Source organism: Tamandua tetradactyla, chromosome 3, assembly GCF_023851605.1.
Source record: "Tamandua tetradactyla isolate mTamTet1 chromosome 3, mTamTet1.pri, whole genome shotgun sequence".
Lineage (NCBI taxonomy): Eukaryota > Metazoa > Chordata > Mammalia > Pilosa > Myrmecophagidae > Tamandua > Tamandua tetradactyla.
In genome coordinates, this window is record NC_135329.1 from 76,681,548 (window position 1) to 76,699,110 (window position 17,563).

General features: G+C 46.9%; 1 long non-coding RNA gene across 3 annotated transcripts; it reads left to right on the plus strand.

Moving 5' to 3' along the window:
* Window positions 1–438: 438 nt before the first annotated feature.
* LOC143676165 (uncharacterized) lies at window positions 439–17,071 on the plus strand. Of its 3 annotated transcripts, none has more exons than XR_013171876.1 (3): window positions 439–572; window positions 1,049–1,183; window positions 6,078–6,453. It is a non-coding gene; the product is annotated as an uncharacterized LOC143676165 (long non-coding RNA). The 3 variants fall into 3 exon arrangements; XR_013171877.1 differs by lacking the exon at window positions 6,078–6,453 and adding an exon at window positions 16,907–17,071 and having other exon boundaries at window positions 440–572; XR_013171875.1 differs by lacking the exon at window positions 6,078–6,453 and adding an exon at window positions 2,602–3,094 and having other exon boundaries at window positions 454–572.
* Window positions 17,072–17,563: the final 492 nt, after the last annotated feature.

Genomic DNA, 17,563 nt, shown 5'->3' on the forward strand with positions numbered 1-17,563 from the left:
ATGAGGGGTTGCCCCCAAGTCCCACCTGGAAAACCCGCATCCGGACCGGGCTCGGAGCACGTCCCCACGCTGGAAAGAAGCTCCGGGTGGGGCAGCTGCAGGGGCGCGGAGGCGGGGGCCGCGGGGCGATCCTCGTGAACAGGTTGACTTCCATCCATTCGTCCCGTGCCTGGGGATAGGGAGCACTGCAGCTCGGCCGTGACACAGACAGGGATGAGAGAGCACTGAACTGTGGTCTGTAAACTCACCTTCGAGCCCAGGAAATGGAGGGAAGATGTAGACAGTGGGAGAGTTGTTTCCAGGGAGCTCCTTGGAGTTTATCATTTTGCCTTGGGCCACAGAGGTGGGGTGGGCATAGAAATACAATTTTTAACCAGCAGTCAGGACTGCTTCCTCCTGCCTCAGGTGACTGCCCCCCACTGTTCCCAGCAAAACGTGGATACACAAGGCATTGTGACCAACTTTGCCTCCCCCACCCCCAGGGCTCCAGCTGCTACCCGGCCCTTCCCCTTGGAGGCAGCTGGAGAAATGGCACTTCAGCCTCCCTTTGTGCTAGAGGGAATTGTTTTCAGGTTGAGATGCTTTTGGGACTGCAGTGGTGCTGGACTGTCCCCCGGTGGTCTGCAGGCAGGCCAGGCAGGGCAGGGGCTCAGACCATCCTAGCCAGCCCAACTGGGCCTAGGGCCAGGGGATCCTAGAGTAGGGAGACTCTGCTAAGGTAGCAATTTGGGTCTGAAAGCTCTGCCTCTGGGGAAGTGCGTCTCTGGGTGTCTTCCAGGATGGGCAGCCCCACCTTCTGAAGGGTCCAACTTTACCCTTGACCTCGGGGAGCACTGATAAGTCCCAGTTCAAAGGCCGTGCTCTTTAATTGGGCTTTTAAATTATGCTGTAGTTATGTTGCCTGAGGGGATGTGATTCGACCAGCATTCATATGGGATTAATGTCATAAAAAGGATGAAATAATTGTATTCTAGGCAGATGGTAAGGTGTAGAGAGAAGGGGACAGGATTGGGGAGTCAGAAAGCATGCATTTAAGCTCTGATTTTAGCTTACAGCTGCTGTGTGACCTCGAGTCACTACACCTCTTGAAGGCTTTCTTCTCTCATCTGTAAAATGGGGATGCCAACAATGTCTGCAGTTTTCCAGGCTCATCATTGAAAGGAATGATGGAGAGGATGGATAGGTAAGAGCTTTTTAAAACTTGATGCATCGTGCAAATATAAGGAGCCATCATTTTCTAAAGAAACTCCTTTCTGTAGATCAGCAAATCATTAAACAGACATCAGCTAAGAAAAGGAGGTAGACATATTTACCAGTGACTCACAGACCAAATGCTGCAGTCTGATCCAAGATACACTCAGGGAAATATAAAGAAGGCTTTATCAGTGGGAGATACAACATGCTGTCCACCCTTGCTTACTGTGGTGAATGTCAAGACATTGCCATGAAATGCAGGACTCATGAAATTCAGGGGAACACTGACGTCTGCTCGCCACAGAGTGGGACTCAGCATTTATAGTGTGAACATAGCAGGGATGTGTTTAAATGCTGTTAGTGAGCTGCTTGTGGGCAGACTCCAACTTCACCCATCTCTGCTCTATGAAGCCAGATGTTTACTGAACATTTGCCTAACTCAACCGAAATTCACTGAATGTTTACAGGTTGATTTAATTACCAAAGAACCATAATTTCTGAAAAGGCCAAAGATTGAGTTATAGTTTTATCTGCTCTTTTATATCCTTGCATTTGCTGGTCTTTCTGCCTGGAATGACCACTTCTTACTTTCCACTTCCTTTCAAATGCCCCTTCCCATGTGAAGCCCTCCTGGGCTCCCTGCTTGAGCTCCCACAGCTCTGTGACCTGCCCTGCCAGCCTGTGCTGTGCCGTATTGTCATTGCACACTTACCACTCTCTAGGCTGAGGGCTTCCTGGGGGCAGGAACTCACCCGATTCTACCTGGGTTGTGGCCCCAGCACTTGATGCAGCAGCAGTCATGGTGAATAGTTGTTGAGTTGGTGATTGGACCTCACCTGAGTCATGACTGCACAAGAGGAATTTTCACAGAGCCCATCCTGGCAGTCTGTCTGCATCTCGGTGAGTGCAGTGAGCCTGAAGATTGCTTACTGGGCTATTCATGTGCATTATTTAAGGTCAGTGTACTGAGGCAGAGTGAAGGACAGAAACACAGATTTCACCTTAAAATGCTCTTTTTTTTCAAGTGGACATTTTTAGAATAACTATAATCTGGTGTTGCATTGCCTTTAATTTACACTTGCTGGAGACACCTGATGGGATATTTCGAACTTAAAATGTATTTCTGTCCTTCAATTTATTTCCTTGATTTCAGTTCTAGAATAGTGGAAAGCACGTAGATCAGAAGAAGGAAGCGTAGGTTTGCAGACTGGTGTCTGTCTCATTTCCTCACTTGTAAGATGGGGCTGATAAAACCCACCTCGAAGTAATGGTGAGGGTTGGGCTGAGTTAATGGTTGTGTAGTAAAAGCAGTTCGTGAACTGAAAGATTCTCTACCCAATAAGTTATTGTTACTCTTTTCCTTAATTTGTGTCTTGGAAAATGAGCAAAATCCTTGTGTCTAATTAGGTAGATGTAATCCTGGCTTCTCCACCTGGCCACATGACCTTCAGTAAGCCACATGACCTTCAGTAAATCGTGCCCTGCCTCCTGCCATTGCCTTATCCACATACCATCATTGTGGCATCTGCCCTTCAAGATGGGTTGGGAAGATGTACGTTAAGAAACTGCCATGCCTGGCACTCAGGAAATGATATCTTGTATTGCCAAATGATAGAAGTTTCCAGAATTTTTTGAAAATGCCTTTCCTTCCTCTATTTCCTTGACCTTTTAATGGAACATAGAGAGTGAGAGTGAGAGTGAGAGTGAGGGAGAGGGGGAATGCTGAGATGATGAATTGGCTCCCACTCTGCAGAGCAGTTTTTGATGTACAGGAGAAATCACAAGGGGATGAGCTAGGGTTTTAGACTCAGGGACAGACTCTGTCTCCAGCCCTGGCCCTAACTCGTCACCGGACCCTTGACCTGACTTCTTGTCATTCGGGCCCTGATGTTCTTCATTGTAAACCCCTGCACGACCCTGATGGCCCCATCTAGTCTGTGTCAGTCCAAACGCTAGACATGTTTCTTCTCAGCAAGGATACACTGGGGCCTGCTGGCCACCATGTTGGGACAAGCTCATTACCTTGTCCAGACCCCACCACTCGAAGTGTCATGTGCTCACACATCCCCCTCCACCCCTGACTCTTACTTCTTTTTGAAAGTTCCCAGTGGAGAAGGTCAGAGGTCATGCTGAGACATAGGGGGTTGTTGAATAACCCCCACTGTCTCTCCTTGTCCCAGCCCGATTCTTATCTGACCCCAGGTGAGATGTCCTTCCATGCTGTCCATCCTAGCATGTTTCTTAATTCAAAACACAAAAAGCTTTGTGAATGAAGGTCCCACCTTACCTGAGAGAGGTGGAGGAAATGCACAGAATATCTTTAAGGTATTCAGGCCTTGAGGATGAAATAGTGCTGATGGTTTCCTCTTAAACAGGAATCATTTCCAGGTCACTACACCCCAATCTCAGGAGTGATTCCTGGCCCAGGGGCTTTAGCATCACAAGGGGAATTGGCGCTGTGGGGTCAGGGCTCGGTCCTGTGTCCTTCATCTGGCCATGGTTGAGAGGCACTGGCTGTGCCCATCCAGGGCCCCTGCATCGAAGGACTGCCACATGCTGTTCATTGCACTGGACCTGAGAGCCAGACCTCAATCAGACAGGACCCTTGTTCTTGGTTTCAATGTAATTTCATTGAGCTATACTTATAGTCCATCCAGAATATGCAATCAGTGGCTCACAATATCATCATATAGCTGTGATTCATCACTGTGATCATTTTTAGAACATTTGCATCACTCCAGAAAAAGAAATAAGGAGAAAAAAGAAAACCCCAAACATCCCATATCTTTTCCCCACCTCTTATTGATACTAGTATTGGACCCTACCCAGTATTTTTTTTTGCATGGGCAGGCACCCCTATCCAGTTTTAAGACTTACAGTAGTGGTAGGCTAACAAAGTGTAGAATTGTCACAAATAGACATATGTAGTAGTTAGGTTCAGGCCTCAGCTTGGCCAGGTGAAGGTGCCCAGTTGTTTTTTTGCTGTGGACTTAAAACATCAGCATGTGAATTTCACCTATGGCTGATTACAACTGCGTGGGCTAAGGGGCCTGCCTTCTGCAGTGAGTGTGGCTTCAAAGAGAAAGTTTAGCAGAGCTAAGCAGTGCAGCACACCTCAACTTACTGTCCAGAGCCACCTCAGACCCAGGCTTTTGGGGGTCTTCATGTTTTGGGGGTGAAGTAAGAAGTCACCCCAGGGAAAGCTGTTGGAACCCCAAAGCTGAGGGAAGCCAGCAGAGGTCATCCTGTGCCTTCTGATGTGACAGAGAAAGCCAGAGGAAAGCCAGCTGCCTCTCCTCTGAAGAAAGAAGGAAATTTGTAACTGCATAAATCCCCTTTATAAAAGCCAGTCCATTTCTGGTGCATTGCATTCCAGCAGCATTAGCAAACTAAAGCTATATATATATATATAAATTTTTTTTACTATGTAGTTTTACAATCATATCAAAGACCAGTGCTGCTGCATTACCATTCAACAACTTCAGGTGCTTCCTCTGGCTATTCTAAGCTATGAAACCCTGAAAAGAATCTCTCTATAACGAGTCAGCAGTTGTAGATATTTGCATGCCCCTTATTCTATGAGCTCAGTATGTAGAGAGTCAGGCAGGGAAACAGATGAGAAAAAAGGCAATGCAGGGGCCTGTGGAAGTAAAGAGATGTTTTCCATAGAGGAGAGGAGTCTTGGCTTGGGTGTGAAGGAATTTGCAGGAAGGACCAGAGCAGGGACAGGCAGAGAGGGGTGACCTGAAAGGTTCTGGAAGCAAGAGGCCATAGGGCAGACCCAGAGTGTGAGGAACTGGGCAGGGCTAGGTGCAGGTGAGCATGGCGTGTTGAGATGGGGAGGTTGATGGGCCCATCTGGAGGAGTCTTGTGATCCAGGCTGAGGCACTTGTCCTCTCACCTGAAGGTCAGGGAACATGGGGAGTTCTGAAGTTGGGTGGGGCGCTTCTCACCAGCAGCAGGAAAAGAAGGAGACAGGATGGCATGAGATGTGGCCTCGCACGAGGAGGCATTACAGGGAAGAGAGGAGACATGGGATACCAAGATGGGGGAAGAGGAGGTAGTGTGAAAAGGAATATTAGAAAAGTGGTGAGGGAGAGGCTCGCCATGTCCTAACTCAGAGAAATGCACATTTTCTGTGGTGCCCTCTCGGGACTTTGCACCGCTGGTGTGGGTCAAGAGGAGGATGGGATGGTGGGTCAGACTCAGGGTGGCTTTCCCTCCCCTCCCCTCCCTATGTCACTTGGTGTTTATTTCTAAAACAACAGCCTCTTATTATGATTTATCTTCCTTTATACTACTTCTCACCATCTTGTAACCTGCACTGTTTTTTTACTGCCAAACTGCAGTGGTGAAACACAATCTCACATGTAACAAAGGGTTACATTCTGTCACAGATGAACGTGGGGTGGGCTCATCTCTAGGCTGCTGCTGGGCCCAGCGTTGGCAGAGAATGCAGAAAGAGGAAGAGGGTCAAGGGGGACACAGGCACTGTCCCAAACTGTGGGTTAAACAAATGAAGTGGCTCTTTACTGCCTGTCCTTTACCCCCAAGATGGCTGGGCAGCAGCCTACTGAGACTGACAGCCATAGGTTTTGCAGCTGGGGCCAAGGTTCTGGAGCCAGCTGGGTGTGAGGCCACGTGCTGGGTAACTTTAGACATGTTCTTTCCACTCCATTCTTTGATGGCTGGTCCCCTATTTTAATTGATGGTAGACTGATTTTTCCAATTTTATTTAATTTGGGCAGAGTCTCTGAGTTTGCAGTACTCAGTTTGTCAGCAGTGAGGAGGGCAGAGCAGAGGGGAGGGTGAGTGTCGTCAGAGGTGGGTGGGGGTGGACACTCCACCTGAGAGTGACCTTGGGCTGCCCTTTTGGGGATTAGCTTCCTGGGAATGGCTTCTCCAGAAGGAATTCCCTGTGGGAGTGAGCACTGCCTGGAGCATCTGGAGCACTTGGAGCACCTGGAGCATCTGGAGCACATGGAGAAAATGGAACATCTGGAGTGTGTGGAGCCCCTGGAGCCACTGGAGCACCTGGGGGCACCACCTGTGCTGAGGAGACCTTACCTTTACCTGCAAGAAGAAAAGCCTCCGTATCTGCCCACCTCAAACATGCCTGCTCTGCCTGGCCTGCTCTCCTGTCCACATCAGCCGTGCCCTCGGCCACCCACCATCTCCAGGACAGGCCGCATCCTCCATGAGCCTCCATGGATGCTCTGGCCCCTCTGTGTCAGTGAAACCCCTTTGGCTTTGCCTTCCCTGTATTTAACTTATTTTACTTCTCACATCTGGGTCTTGAGTCATTGCTTGACTGCATTTTTTTGAGATCAGGATCTGAGTTTTCTTTGCTATGTGAAATTTGGTATCTCAGAATAACATTGGATAAAATCTAGGAGATTTTCTAGGATCAGCTCTGTACTAATTACTTTGGTTATTTAAGCAGGAGCTTAACATCTCAGGTTGATTTTCTAGCTATGAGATAAAGGGGTTTGGACTGCATGCACTCATTTGATAAACACTCATTTAGTAAATGCCTCTTTTGCCCCATTCTGGAAGCTGGGGAGAATCAAAGGTGAAGGGAAAACTATTTATATCCTCAAGAAGTAGACCCATTAGGAGGCAACAAGTAGAGAATCATCCCAGTGGGGCCTGAGAGCAACAGTGAAGGACTTGACAGTGTTGGGAAGACTCTGGGGAGGAGGGGGGAGAAGCAGCTAAGTCCTGAAAGAAGAGTAGCAGTGGATGGATTAATAGAAGGGATAGGGCGTTAGGGCAGGTGTTTCAGGTAGAAGCAAAATCACACATGAACCAGGAGCTGAACTGCAGCAGTGCACACTGGAGGGGTGGGCAGTGGGAGGCTGGAAAGTTGGATGGGGACCAGGTCACTGTGAGCCTTGGACACCTCCTGAAGTTTATTCTTTATTCTGAAGATTTAACAGTGGTCAATGGCAGCCACAAAATGCATTTTAGAACTGTCCTTGCTGTGTGGAGAATACATGGAGCAAGCAAGACAGGAGGCATGGGGGCTGCTGTGGAACACCAGGATTGATGTTTTCCCTCTGGGGCTGCCAGGTAAAGCTGGCCAAACCAAGCTGAAGGACGTCAGGATGGAGGCAGATAAACAGACAGGAGAAATGTGAAGGCAGTGGGATCTCAAGACTTGTTGGTTCACTCAAAATACAGCATTCAAGTGTGGTGAGGCATTAGGATGGCTCTCAGTTTCTGACTTGGTCCCATGGATGGGCAGTGTGGTGGTTTATTGGCCTGGGGACATAGCAGGAAGAGATGTTTTTGAGAGGGAAATGATGAGCTCTGTTCTGAAGAAGTTGCATTTTAGGAGTGTGCAGGCATCCATGGACATTTCAGGAAATTAGGAATATCGGTCAAGCACAGCAAAGCATTCTCAGCTGAAAATAAAAACATAGGGCATGATTAACCTCTAAGCCCTCATTGAGAGCCTGGGAGTAAGGTTGCTCCTCCATGGAAATTGTATAGAATGAGGAAATAAAAATGGTCTTTTTGATCCACATGGTCTACACTGCTGCCCCCACCACCCCGCAGTGGGTTTTGCATTTTGTACCCTCACTGCTGGCTGGGATAAGTCACCCTCTGATGTTTCTGTGACTTGTTCCCTCCAGGTTCCTTCTTTAGGGGCGACTCCCCAGGATTCTGTAGTAAAGTGCCCCTTCTGGACCCCAACCACAGAATCTGCTTTATTTTCCTCCATAGCATCGACCACAGCGTCACTGTCAGCAATATTGTGGTGGAGGCATCTGCTTGGTTTGGCTGCTGTGGTCTGACTCTGCAGGGTGGTGAGCCACGTGGCAGCCTGGACATGCCGTGTTTATGTTTGTGCACAACATGTGGGGCAGTGCCTGGAGCTCAGTTAGCACAAATAAATATTCATCAAAGAACAGATGGAACAATGAACACCAGTAATCTGCAATGATGAATGAATACTTTTTCCATTTAAACACAATTAGCCTCAGCCCTGTGTAAGGACCGGTCAGAGTTCCTGGTTGGCAGAAGGGGCCATCCAGTCCAGGGACACCCTGAGGCCTGGCCCTTTGCCACCCTGAACCTTCTCCTGGGAATGACCTGGCTAACCAGTTTCCTTGGCCAGCACCAAGTGCCCATCAAGTCTCCGCTGAAGTAGAAAAGAAGTTTCCTCCCCAGGCCTCAGGTGAGGGCAGCCTGAGGAATGTAGTGGACGGCTCCACCCACTGCAATGCTGGGTGCAGCTCTGTTCATTTGTGGGGGAACAGCTTGATTTTGTCAAGGACCACCTCGAACCCTTGGTGAAATCTGTGCCCGCTCTTCTCAGCGAAGAGGAATAGTGCCCGCTCCAGAGGCCGATGGATCCCTAAAGCCGAGTAAGAGCACCTGTCCCAGGCGAGGTGGGGCTGCCTCGTTCCTGCGGACTCCTGCAGGGATACATGTAGTGGGTGGATTCTCTGGTGGAAGCCGATAGGGCAGGTTTTCTGGGATTTACATGGCCTTGAGCATGAAGTGGTTGTGGTTTTCCATCCCAGTTTGTCCAGGCCTGTTCCAGTTCTGCATCCTGGGAACCCCTTTAGTCTAGGGAAAACTGTGTTCGTTGGTCACCTTAATTCTGAAACTTATTAGCCAGGTGACCCTGGGCAGCTCCTTGGCCTCAGTGGGCTAGTCCTGCTTGTTCCATGTCTTAGGTCGGGTTCCTGAGAAGCAGAGTCTCAGAAGGAGTTCCCAGTGTGAATGACTGATTGAGGGAGTCTTCTCAGTTGAGACCTCTGAGGATTGGGCAGAGAAGAGGCCAGGCAAAGACATGGGTGCACTTGAAGTCTACTCTTAACGTGACTGCACAGGGAGCTCTGCGGCATGTGTGGCCCCTGGAAGTTTTCCACCTGGGGGTCTCCAAGACTTTTGTCACTGCTGTGGACTGGCTCTACAGTCATATCCTCCCAGGTATTTCTGGGTGAGGTGGTATTTATCCCCTGAGGGTGCTTCTCAGGATGATGGGGCAGCTGCGGGATGTTATCATCAAACACACCGGCTGGGTGATGGGCTCACCAGCCAAGAAGATCAGGGTGGGTGCCAACAGTGTGCCCTGTTTCAGAAGCTATTTCCTTTAGGCATGCCCCCAGTCTTCCTTTAGGACAAGCACCACCCCCAGACCTGCTTCTTGGGGAGTCATAGCTTTCAGTCTTAGTGCCTTCTGATCCTCTTTGAATGCCTGTGCCCTAAAGGAAGGAGGCATGGAACATACTCTAAAAAGGATTTCCCTAAACTGTAATTTTTGGAGACCAAAGAGCCCTGCTGTGGATTCCTATCTCAACTTAGCCACACCATCTTCTGCTCATCTCTGGAAAGCATCCCTGGCTGAGGTAAATTGCATTTGGGTTCCAGCTACACTTGTACATCAGCCTGACCTGCCAGCATTACTATCTGTTTGCACACCACTCTCCATTCGTGAACATGGGTTTTTGTCCCACCACAAGTCATGCCATCATCTCAGGGCACTTCCATGTCTAGAATAGTGGCCTGTAAGCACCCTGGCTTTTCCCTCCGTTGTTCTGATGACTATTCCTCTACTCCATTGAACCACACACTCACACTTCTTTATAATCCAGGTATTCTTCTGACGTGAAGTCTTCTTCCTAACTTGCTTGTTAAGTTTTCTGTTATTGCCATTGTTTGGTTTCATGGTGACTTCTGGTCAACCCTCACACCACTTTCAATCCATTAGCATCTTCTTCTTTCTTTACCCCAATTTCAACAATTCTATCCCCAATTACCTAGTTAGAATCTCAACTTCTCTCCTAGGTATTGTGTGATTTTAGCATGTTGCTTTGCATGTAATGAACTTCGTTTCTTTATCTCTAAAACAATAATAGACAATGCATTAGGAAATTTTAATGAAAATTAAATGAAGAACAAGTAAAAACCACATCCATTGTAATACTGATACATAGTACACAGAGTTTATTCTGATCTGTACCTTTCAGAGGATGGCAGGAGTGATATTCTACTGTGGATGCGACTCTGCCTTGAGTGCAGTCTCTCTGTGGGTGGACAGGGGCTGACCACCAGGCGGAACTTCAGGCCTCTGTGAAAGGACTTTGGAGACTTTCATGCCCTAAGGGTCTTCGACGGCATCAGTGCAGAATAGTACCGAGCAGTAACTTATGTTCAGATGTGCCAGTGGGTCATCAGGAAAAAATCAAATTATAGTCTGTAAATGTTGCTGAAATAAGGCAGGGGAGTATAATTTCTAAAATAAGGTACATTGGGAATTGCTAAAATTCAATATAAAAGTATTTGCTCTTCAGAAGATTAGGCATGAGTTATCTGGAAAATTAATTTCTGGAGCACATATCATCATGGCTGAGGCATTATGACAGGGAGAGAGAAGGCAACTGAACCAGTGGTTCTTGTGAAATCTTGTTGACTTTGTATCTGGTTTAAAAATGCATTGAAGAGTAAATTGCGTGTTTAAGTTTGTTTAAAGGGAAAGTGTAAAGATGAGATTATCCTTGGAATCATCTGCCTGAGGTATGATTCATCAGCCACATGCTACCTCTGGGGAAAATAAAGGGAATATTAATATAGTTGCTTCTGAATAACAGAATGGAAACCATTTCCCCCCTATTTTTCAAGAGCATGTGAATCTTACAGGCAAAGAGTGATCACAAAATTGTCTTTAAGTGATTGGAAGTAAATTCTGAGGTGGTGAGGAAGGGGCAAAAATGACCGCTGCTTATTGCGTACTACATACCAGGAGCTGTGAGAGTGCTTTCTAGGTGATATTCTGTTTAATCCACACACAGCAGCTCTCATTTGCCTCTTTTAACCCTGAGGACACCGCGGCACAGAGAGATGGAAGAATTTGTGAACAGTCATATGGCTAGCAAGAGTTGAAGCCAGAAACTAATCTCTGCATTGGTCTAATCACAAAACTCATATTTTTCAGGCACCTTATAGATGTCCCTTGTGAAAGATGTTTAAATTTCAGCCACTGATCAGAAAAACAAAACAAAATGAAATAAAACAGTAACCAAAACAAAAATTGGAAACCCTAGTTAATCAAGGTCTTTGGCTTTTAACTGCTCAGCTGTGTGAGATTGGCATGTTATCAGCCTTTCTTTGCATTAGAATATGAAAGGGGTTGAATGAATATTTAATTTGATAATCCCTGATGTCAATTTTGCCTTCACCAATGTTTTGATTCTGGAACATGCATGGGAGATGAACAGAATGTTTACTTGGAAAGATGTTGTATAGAACTGGGAGCCTGCTCAGGTTTGAAAAAGAAAATCCAGAGCAATCTCTCTCCCTATTTGTTCACTTAGAAGCTTAGGTGTTCATCTAACTGATTGGAAGCCCTGTGTGGAGCCTGAGTGAAGGCACACTTGATTTCAGGTCACACAGGCGGGGTGGGCAGTGTGGATGAGACACCAGGGCCACCCCTAGTCCAAGAATGTCTCCCCATCAGAGCAGAGACACCACTGTTTCTTTTCTCTGAGGCTCACTCCCTGGGAATAAAGGACACAGGGCTCTGCAAAGGATACCAGCAACTTCAGATTAAAGCCTTCAAATCAAGGGCTGACCAGAATCAACAAATCCTGTTTCATCTTTGCCTCTCAGTAGCTGCAGTCTGGATTTAATTCTCTGAAGCTTTCCTCACCTGTGAAGTGGGGCTAACAAGACCACTTTTCTCACAAGTAGCCTAGATGAGTAAACAATGTACCACATGCAGTTACTTAAAATGCCTGTCAGAGCAAAAGGCTTGAGAAACAATAGCAGTTTTCCTAGTAAAGGAAGTTTGAGCTACACATGGGATGTACCATTATTGTGCAGCCTGCAGGGGATGCTGTGGAGAGCAAGGCAGTGCTGGTCCCTGACTTCTAGAGCTTACTCTCCTCCAGACAATATACGCACATCCTCATTCATTCATTCAAAATTTTAGTGAATGCTTTCCCGAGTCAGTCACTGGGTTTTCTCATGCAATCTTCACATTGTTTTATGAGTAAAGGCACTCCTTCCTGCATATGAGGCTCTGAGGCTTGGCGATGTGAGTAACTTGCCCAAAACCACAAAGATAGATGATCAGTCCCAGAAACCACATTCCAGCATGGGACCGTCTGATTCCAAAGCTCCTTCTCTGAAGACAAACCATTAAACAGAGGTGTACTCATTGGGCCAGTAGAGCTAACACAGTCTCAGACAAGGTGACTAACTTCTCTTAAACTCAGTTTCCCCATTTTTAAAATGACAAAGGATGAAAAGATAATCCCGGTCTTTCTTAACAATTAGAAATAATTTCTCTTTCCTTTGAATTTGTGCTTCTCCCACTAAACTTCTCTCGTGTTGTTTGTTTTGTGTTTTCTTATTCATCTTATGCCCCTTACTCCTCTCTGCCTTTCAGGACAAGTGTTTAGGCTCCTCTTTTTTCCTGTTAGACCCTAGGCAGTGTAAAGCCTGGGTCTGTTCCACTGCCCACCTGTAGCCACAGGGCTTCCACACTCTGCGTGTTTCTATGGTTCAGTTGTGCCACTGGGATTTAAGTGCACAGCATGGTGGCAGCCGTCCCCAGCTGCAGGGTGAGTGCACAGGCTTGGAGCTGGAGGCCAGAGCTGCTGGGGCCCTGGGGCCCCTCAGAGCTGCCAGCGCAAGCATCGCTCACTGCTGAGCCAGGGCTGACAGTGCAGAGGTCCACCGTGAACATCAGATCCAACCAACAGTCATTTTGTTTAGCTTCTTTTAGCATCAACTGAGCACTGTCCCCACAATTGGTCCCACTGAGAACTTCCCCAGAAAGTTCCACCACAGGGTCTGACTGCTCAGAGATGTCTGTCTCCAGCAGGCACCATGTGTGCCTGGTGGGTACACTCCAGGGGATAAACATGAGGAGTGGCTGTGGAGGAATCGGGGCAGAGAGACACTGCTGGGGTTTGTGCCATTTTGTTCTGGAGCTTGCAGTGATTTATAATTTTGAACAAAGAATAAAATCCTGAATTTTATTTTGTATTCATGCAGAAAAGTACCACTGAGCACCTACCTGGGGCCAAGTCCTGTTTTGAGGATTCAAAGTTATGATAATATTAGTAATAATAAGTCACATTTATTGACCTCATTCTATCAGGCATTATGTTAAGCACTCTGCATCACATATCTTATTTGATCTACAGAGTGCTCAACTCCAGGAATGTCATTTCATTCTGAGCAGTGGAGTGTACTGGGTTTGTGTGACCTGGAGGCTCCAGGGCTACCCCTATTTTGCAGATAAAGATTTTGATGAAGCTTTAGCGAAGGTGAGTAATTGTCCCAAGGTCACAACTTCACCTGGTAGCAGTGCTGAATTTAGAAGCCCCTTTGACACTGCGGTGAATGCATGATAAAGCAGGGTCACTGCTTTCGTGAGTGTCAAGTTTTGATGGAGGAGACAAAAGGTTAACATAACTTGACAGTAAAGTATAATCAAATGATTGGAAAGTTAGGTGATAGTTGCCTTTGTGAGCAGCAATGGGTGGAAGGAGCCTCTGGAAGTTTGCACCCAAATGTAGTATGGACCATACTATAGAATCAGGGAGGGTTTGCAGAGGAGACCTGGGCCCAAGGCTGCGTAACAAGTTGGACTGGCCCAGGTGAAGGCAGTGGGGTGTGTGGTGGCTGGAGGAGGGACTGATGGAGAGGCCGGATGAAGGGAATTGTCATGGGAGTGGGTTGAAGTTTGTGCTTGTGTCATCATGTGTCAGTCACAGCAGGGTTCAGCTGTCCTGACAAACCTGATAAAGTGGCTTAGAGTTTCATTTTTCCCACACAAGAGCAGGCCTTACTCATTCACAAGTCACCACAGAGCCGGCATCCTCATGCTTCCTGCTTTGTTGCCTTTAGCACTTATCTTTTTCAATTCATGGTAGTAGGATTTCTGCTCTTCTGTCAGCTGTAATGTCCACATTCCAGATACAAAAGCAGCAGAAAGAGTAACGTCCAAAAGGCATGTGTCAGCCAAGTATGTCTCTGGAAAACAGTAACGCTCCATCAGCCCCATCCAGCATTTTCACTCACAGCCCCTCGGCCTGAATGGCATCTTAAGCACACCACTGGCCTGAAGGGCAGCTCAGCAGGTTTCAGATTGGATGTTTGGCTGCACCAGACAGGACCAGGTCCCCTAGTGAGCAAGGAGAATGGGCTTGGACAGGAGCCTGGCAGTATCGGCCAAACACGCAGTATGATTGGAATGCTCTGTTCCAAGGTGGCTTTGGTGGCAGAGGGTGAACCACCAAAGCTATTGCAACAGGATGAACAAGGGAGCTCAGAGAGAACGTAAGGCACAAACAGGTGGTGCTGATAAAGGTGAGTTGGATTTGTGCCGATGTGGGGGCCACGTGAAGTAGTGCCTCACCCAGGGCAGCAGAGTCTGCTTGGAGTCCCAGCATGGTCATGGCAGGCTGTGTCTGAAGGTGAGGAGGAAGAGGCAAGGGTGGGCAGTGGGGCTGGCAGAAAAGAGGCCAAGGTGAATAATGTATCCCACTGAAGTAGGGTAGAAGGGGAGTGTGACATGAGATTGTGAAGAGGGACAAGAACCAAGCAAAGATCTGCTCTGCCTTAGCTCAACTAGATGTTAGACCCTTGTGCCAGGCACCATGCATTCTTCATCAGCAGTGGTGCTTGCAGCAACCCCTCATGGACAGCTCAGGTGCAGGGCAAGTCAGTCCACACAGGACAGTTCAGGCCACATGCTGGCATACATGTCTCATGACTTTTAGTTTTGTCGTGTAAAACCTCAATAGGCCTCGCTTCCTTGCAGGAGTCCCTACACTCAGGTATTTATACTTCTCCCAGCTGGAGGCAGATTTCCCATCGGGGGTCATTTTGACATAAGCAATATTGTTTAGTAATATGATCAATATGGGCCAGTGCCATCTTTCCAGTTTCCAGGGAAACAGAGCTAGAATGTTAATTGAATGGTCAGATTCTTAATGTAGAAGGGAAAAGTGTTTGGGTAACCTTTTTGCCAGAGTCCATCAATGTTTGGGCATTGAAAACCATGGAAGTGGCTTTGGGCAATGGGGTGCTGTGATGAGATTTTTCATTTAGAAAACATTCTTGGGATCTGTGATGGGTAGATAGGGTCATTTGCATTTCATAAGACTAGATGGGGGACTATTTTCTTAACCAGGTAAGAAATGGTGAGGTGATGAACTAAGGCAGTGGCCTTGGAGATGGAGTGAGCAGGGGGGTAGAGATAGAGTGAGCAAATTCTAGGATGATTGAAGATCCAGGATTGTGTGGTCTTGCTTTGGATTGGCATTGGTTGTGGTGCGAGTATGTTGGAACTTGAATAACTCTGGGGTTCTGATTTGGGTATGGGATGGATAGAAGTGCTACTTACAAATTTAGGAGAATGGAGGATAAAAACCAAAGCTATTGTATCTGTGATATGGTATCTCAATTATAAGAAATTGATGGAGTCAGTGGATTTGGGGAAAGATCTGAGTTGGAGATAGAATTCCAGGTATTATTGGCATAGAGATAGTGATCAAATTCGTGGGATTTGATGTGAATTCTCACATAGAGCTTGTGGACTATTTTCTATAGAGAAATAAAGAAGAGGTCAGGTTACAGAATTCTGGGTGGTGATAAATGCAAACTTAGAAGGGGCCAGAGAAAAGCTAGTATACAAAAGATAATAGGTTGTATTGCACAAAGTTCAGTGTCTCAGTGAATAAATGCTGAATTGATTATGGATTAATTCTGGCTGCCTATTATCCTTATGAACCAGTCCTATTAATGGCTTTCAAACTGTTTTCCACTCATTCAGATGCAAAAAGAGGAAATGTTACACAATTTGATCATGCAGGATCATGTCTGCTCTTATTCTAAAGTAAGTACTATTGAGAATCTGTGCCACAAATTAGTACAAAGAGAGGACACAATGGACTGGAAAAGCAACCTGCAAGAAACAAATGAAGTAACTGAGTAGTGAAGGATTGGTAGTGTCTGAATTACTTCATCCATTTGTTTTTGGCACGTATTTATCAGCAATATTAGCAAAAGGAAGGGTATTGTTTCATATGACAGGTACAGAAAGTGAACGACTCAGGCATGGTCCGTGCTCTCACAGATGCTCTGCTCTCATGGAGAGACACACAATACATAAATGGAATATGCACACACACATGCATACACACATATTGAAAGTAATACCATGCAACAAAATAAACCATGATAAAGAGCAGCAAAGAAGGGATGCATTCGAGTGGTCAGGGCATAATCTCTGGAATGGGGCATTTGAGTAAGGGTCTGGATAAGTGGAGAAGGTGTTCAGTGGGCAGGTCACTCCTAAAGAATGGAAACCAAGGAATCCCAAGGGGCCTTGTATTAGTTAGGGTTCTCTAGAGAAACAGAAACAACAGGAAATATTCACAAATACAGAATTTACAAAAGTGTCTCATGTAACTGTGGGAACACTGAGTCCAAAATCCACAGGGCAGACTGTGAAGCTGAAGATTTCGATGGAGGATCTGGATGAACTCCACAGGAGAGGCTCACCAGCTGAAGCAGGAAGAGAGTCTGTCTCTCCTGAATCCTCCTTAAAAGGCTTCCAGTGATTAGATTAAGCATCACTCATTGCAGAAGACACTCTCCTTAGCTGATTACAAATGGAATCAACTGTGGATGCAGCGACTTGATCATGATTTAATTCTATGAAATGTCCTCATTTCAACAGACAGGCCAGCACTTGCCCAACCAGACAAACAGGTACAGCCACTTGGCCAAGTTGAGGCATGAACCTGACCATGACAGGCCTTCTGCGATCCTCTGTTGAAGTCATACTCACATCCCTGACAAGCCTGCAACCTTCATACTTCACAGAAATAAAGCAGCATGAAGGAGGGAGTCCCTATGGTGTGCCGGTCTCTGTCCTTAACATTTGAACTTTTCTCAGTTGGCCCTTATAACCCCATGACACAGACATGCTTCTCTGCAGAGAGGAAGGCGACCTACAGAGCTGCAGAGTGAGGTGGGGGTGTCCAGAGGTCTGGCTGCTCCAGAAAGAGAGACCAATAGAGACCGGCTGGGCACACCCAGTTCTTCCAGACCCACGGTCCAGTCAGGGCTGTCCTTCCCCCAGGAAGGAGGGAGGGAGGCAGTTTAGAGAGAAAGGATAGGAGGTGAGATTGTCCCCTTCCTGAGGGATGCACCTTAGAACCAGGTGAGCCTACTCCAGACTTTGGAATCATTGTACCATGGATGGGAGGATGTTGGGTCATACAGGAAGAGCAGGAGTCATGCAGGGAGAAGCTCTGGAAGTGGGGGGTCCCATAGTCCAGGAGGCACAGATAAGAAGCAGTAAAAGGCTATTTTAGGTGGTTTTAGTTCAGAC